The sequence below is a fragment of the Carassius auratus genome, chromosome 38, assembly GCF_003368295.1.
Source record: "Carassius auratus strain Wakin chromosome 38, ASM336829v1, whole genome shotgun sequence".
Classification (NCBI taxonomy): domain Eukaryota; kingdom Metazoa; phylum Chordata; class Actinopteri; order Cypriniformes; family Cyprinidae; genus Carassius; species Carassius auratus.
The window spans coordinates 3,676,889-3,682,888 of NC_039280.1; positions in this window are offsets into that span (position 1 = coordinate 3,676,889).

Sequence of the window (6,000 nt, forward strand, 5' to 3'; positions counted from 1 at the left end):
TCTGCAGAAGAATGTGAGGACAGGAACTGTTGTTTACCCTCCCAGGACGAATCTCTTTCTAACACTGGACTGCTCCAACAGGGGCATCTGCGTCCGTGTGCCAAGAGACTGCAGCACCAGCTCAGCTCCATTCAGCTGTCCGTCTGCTGGAGAAAGAGCATTTCTCATGCTACATTCCTCCTATTCAAACAGACAGTGTGATGTGCCTCTGGTTTTGTTCAGGCTCTGGCACACAGGAGGTTTCGGAGCAGGAGAGCAGGCGTTGAGCCCGCTCTGACCGGGATGAGTTACACTGGGTAGAGGAGCAGTTTAAACCAGAGGGACTTCACTGCACTTTCACATCTGCTGCTGTACAACACATGCTTTCATCTTTCTGAACCGAGTCTGGAGTTTCAGTTTCAGTTGTGGGTGGCTGTCAGAGCCTTGCTAGGTTGCTTTATTTATTTATTATTATTAAATGTGTTGGTAAGGGGTTCCTAGGTTGTTCTGGGTTATTTTAAAGTATGTTTTTTGTGTTTGCTAGAATATTCATTGCTAAGTGGTTTCTATGACAGACTTGTTTTAATATATATATGTTGCCATGAAGTTAATAGGGTCTTCTCTTTGTTGTTGTTGTTGTTTACGTTCTTTAAATATGTTGCAGTATGGTTGTTAAGATATTCTGGGGTTTTATATGTTGCTGTGGGGTTGCTGCAGTGTTCTGGGTTATTTATGTTGTCATGAGGTTGCTGGGTGGTTGCTTTTGTTGTGGTTTACACCCCACAGTTTAATAATTGCAAGTTTTCAGATTAAGTTTTCCTTTCCTTTTAGTTCCTAATAAATCATATTGATGATATGGAGGGAAGCTTCACGCCTTATGCATATGAGCCCAGATGCCATATCTTGGCTTCTTTATTTGTTGGCCTTCTGACCAGTAAGTGCTTGGCTTTAGTGCTGTATGACTGACAGACAGCTCATCATCTCATGGCAGTTTGGAAACAAGGGACTGCAGTGGTTTATTATAGGCCTGTCACTCAGCAGGACTGACGGACACACATTCTGTGGGAACCAGAGGGCAGGGGGCCGTTTGGTTGGACAGTCCCAGGAAGGGATGGGGCACATGCTGAAATGGGGTGGATTTATATGTTTGTCACTCTGCTGACCCTGTGGCGTCCCAGACAGGAAGCACATTGACGGATGAATGGAGAGATCATGGCAATGAAAGCTAAGAGGAGGAGGAGGAGGAGGAGGAGGAGGGGTGGTTACTGTGATGGGATCTAATCATCTGTGATTCCTTCTCCGTCCTTCTGACAGATTTGTCTGTGTTTCACTCATAGAATGGAAAAAACACAAATAAGATGTTTTTAGTATCTCAATTGTTTCTTGTAGACTTGGTCTTCTGCTTCTTGGATGTTTCTCCTGAAAAAAAAAAAGACCTCAATAATCAGACGTGTCTCATCTAAAGTCTGGAGTACACTACACAATTCTTCCTCAGTTTTACAGTCTGAACAAGTTGACGCTAGTTGAGGAAAGTCAGAGGCAGTCTGCAGATTACAGATGACAGATTATACAGAAAATCACACAGTGGATGATGGTCACAGACTCCGATTTTTTAGCTTCAGACTTTGATTCCATCCAGTCAGAGGATATCAAACATGTTTCATATTTTAGAACACATATTTTTTCACTTGTCACACGTTTCATAGCAACAATGCACATTTCAGTTTGTTGTGATCGGAACAACTTTAAAGTCTAGTAGTGTATGATGCCTGGTTTTCCTTCGGTAAGTGTATAATGCCTAGTGTTTTGTCTAGTGTATTCCATCCTAAGATATCAACTCTAATCTCATGTCGTGCTTTTATTGTACATTCTATACATTTGTCTGAAGTCACTTCAAAAAGAGCATCCTTAATTAGTGACAAAACGGATGTATCTCTGAAATCAGGATGATTCTAGTTGAGCAGGGAAGTCAAGAAGCCTGTTGGAGACACCAGCATCCACATGGCTGGAGGACTGTTTTCTGGGAGAGGAGCAGGCACTCATGGAGGAGATCACCTCAGCTGTTGCCAAGTGTCTGATAGTTTGATGAGTCGTCATTCTGTCTCTCACCTGGTTTTATGATGTGATGGAAATTAGAGCCTGCATTATGAAGAGATAAGAAATTCACTTAGGACACTTAGCTTTCACCAGATGGCTTTAGCGTGATTATAAATGGCATTGATCTATTTAAGGAGTCTAAGGCATCTGTTTGTATTGGCAGTGTTTTTTTGGAGTCTTTTGCAGCGTTATTTGAAGTTCTGTAGGGAAATTCCTCCAAGGAAACCCTTCGTCTTGCTTTATAGCTTAAGTTTATGGATTAAAGCCAGACTCAGACTATCTATCTATCTATCTATCTATCTATCTATCTATCTATCTATCTATCTATCTATCTATCTATCTATCTATCTATCTATCTATCTATCTGACCATCCATCCATCTATCTATCCATCTATCTATCTATCTGACCATCCATCATCCATCCATCTATCTATCCATCTATCCATCTATCTATCTATCTGACCATCCATCCATCCATCCATCCATCCAGCTGACCATCCATCTATCCATCTATCCATCCATCCATCCATCCATCCATCCATCCATCCATCCATCTATCCATCTATCTATCTGACCATCCATCCATCCATCATCCATCCCTCCACCCATCCGACCATCCATCTATCTATCTGACCATCCATCCATCAATCCATCCCTCCATCCCTCCATCCCTCCACCCATCTATCTATCTATCTATCTATCTATCTATCTATCTATCTATCTATCTATCTATCTATCTATCTATCTATCTATCTATCTATCTATCCTTCTAATGTTCTGTCTCTCCATAATTTAAACTTTTTTTCCAAAGTTTGACTTTAAAATCTTTTTTCTTGTTAAAAATGACAGAATTTCTATAGAGTTTCAGGTTTTATTGACTGAACTGTTAATTTCAAGCTAATTGTTAACTGGTAACAGTAATAGCTAGTGTGGGTTAACTCATGAGCTGCACTTTTCAGTCCAAGTTCTTCATTTCAGACAACTTTAAAGTGCACTTCACTCTCCAAGAATCTCATTTGGAGCGGTGTGAGAAGGTTTTATCCTTTATGTGTATTAATATTATTCAGTGAGAAGCGTTATGTCAGCGGGGGCTGTCGCTGGCCTCCTCCTCCCCTGTTCACTTTTCAGTGGTTAAATTCCGCGGAAAATTGGACGGTGCTGCCAAACTGGATGTTTCCCCCCCGGCCGTGGAGAGGAGTGCGGATCAGGCACATTCCAGGGGAAAGCTGTGTAAATCCCTGCCATTGATTTGGTGGAGGACCTCCTGACCTCAGGAATACATTATCAGATTAGACGGGCAGACAGCGCACACAGAGAGCCGCTGCCATTCACACCACAGTTAGCACGGGACCCCCGCCTCACCTCTGCTGGCTCATCTGGCCCGTCTCTACACCACATTCCCTGGCCTCTGGGTCAAATATGTGTGGAAGCTTTGGATAAAAGAGAGCAGTGTGTAGTTGGCTGCTAGTTGGAAATGTGGCATGTTTAGATGGAGGCATGGTGGGTGTTTGTATTGTTCGTGTGCATGTGTGTACGTTGTAATTTAAGGCAATAATTAAAATGGTTAATTTTCCATTTTATTTTTTTTATTTTCCGGTTTTAAATTTAAATTTTGTATTTATTTTTTATATTGTTGTTTGTTTTTGTCATTTTTATTAATAAATAATAATTACTGGTTTTAGTAATACTATTAGTAATATTTTTATTAGTATTAGTTTTTTCATTTTTATATATATAATAAGTTTTAGTTTTTAATTCATATATTTTTTATTTTATTTTATGAGAATGAGAAATTATGTATTGGTATCTAACTAATATATTTTTATCATATCAGTTAACGTTTATTTTATTTAAAGTAATGGGAATGTTTTTTTTTATGGTTTTACATTTAATTAATGATTTTACATTCTGAAAAACTAAACATTACTAGAAGAGAATGGGGCCGGGACTTCATTTTATCTATTGAGAACTGATTGGATAATAAAAGTGACAGCTGTTTAGAGGAGGGGTTGAAAAAATAATGAGACCCTGGTGATGTCTTGTGAAAAGGAAAGTCATTTAGAGGCAGCGCAAATTACCATTTGATGAAAGCTTTTTTATAATGTGTGTTAAATCATGCACAGTAAGACCAAGTACATGCATTAAGAAGACAAAACCATTTTGCATAGCCCATCAATAGGACTTGATTTAATACGATTATATTTAAATATATATATATATAAATGTATTATTGATTTCAAGCCTTCATTCTTATTGTCTCAACCCCATACCTCGGTCTGATTAAGAGGCCCATTCATTGAAGCTGTGAATCAGGAAGGCTGTTTGTGTGTTTATTCACTGACTCCTGGATCTTTGCCCCATTGATGCCCCTGAGATGCCCCTCGGCCTCTAATCCACCCCGGCTTAACTACTCTCACACAGCAGCCGTAGAGATCCGGATTTCCTTTCCCCCGTGTCTAATGTCAGGAGAGTTAAAGATGAGAGTAAGTGAATACTTTACTATTGAGTTCTACCATGGGCTTTTGAAACAGGAAGTGAGGTGCTACATGTGTCCCATGAGTTTTATTATATACACTAAATCATATCATCACTGACCCAAAATTTGGCACAATGAAAGCCAAATTATAATAATCAGAATCAGAATGAGTTTTATTGCCAGGTATGTTTACACATGAAGAATTAGTTTTTGTGATAGAAGCTCACAAAAAACCCATAATAAAAGAATAAAAAGACAAAAATACAAATAAGTAGGTAAGGAATGACAATATACAAATTGACAATCGTATGGCAGAAAAAAAAAAGTTCTCAGTTGTTTCTCCTCGAGGGATTAAATGGAGAGCAAAAGGAAAATTTTCCCAAGCAAACATTTTTTATCAAACAATTAAATGTCTGTTGTCTGCCATTATGTCCACACAAAATCAAACTTACACCCTTGTAGATTTCTATTTCAAATAAATTCTGCTCCTTTGAACTTTTTATTCATCAAAGGAAGAAAATTGACTGATTTCAATAAATGATTTCAATAATTGAGCAAAAAAATCAGCATATGAGAATGATTTCGAAGACTGGAGTAATGATGCTGAAACCACAGGAATAAATTACATTTAAAAACATATTAAAGTAAAACAGTGTATACTTCACAACATTACTGTTTTTACTGTATTTTTACATTACTTGGTGAAGATAGCAGGCCTCTGTCAAAAACATTTAAACAATGATAATTATTCCAAACTTTTGATCAGTATGTGTGTGTGTCTCTCTTTATTTAATCTATTCTAAACTGATGAATGCACGGATGTCCATCGGATGGACTTGGTGTGACAGTCCTGATGTTCACGGCTTGGTGGTCTCACCAAGACCCCAGCCTTCCCTTCTGAGACCAAACCACATGGTCCAACACTCCCAGCAGAAACCGGCTCTGCAGGAACACATCACCCACTGAGCAGACAAGCTGGCACACAGATGGACGGCTCACCCAAATACACACATTATCATGATGGGGTCATGCCCGGTGCCATTGTAAAATCAACACGTGATAAAGCAGAAAGAACTAAGATAAGATCACAGAGTCATTTATTAGACTGCTAGGAGAGTGCAGTTCCATGACCATGTTGTTCCATTACATGCGCAATAATTTGTCATATTAAAAAAAGAAAACTTGAACACTGCATTATCTGTCCCTGTTAACATAAAGCATTTTGATAGTCTTGCACTTGCTGAGACATTCCCACAACTCTTTGGGTATCCAGGTGCAGAGTTGGGAAATTCTGCTGAACGTTTGGTGGTCAAATGTTTTAGAAGCTCTCAAAGGGACACAGAGCTCATAAGTCAGCAATGAATAAAAGGCAAAGAAAGTCTGACTGTAGGCTGATGGAGTTCATCCTCATCTATTTTTGTTATTTACAATGACAGATTGTGATGAT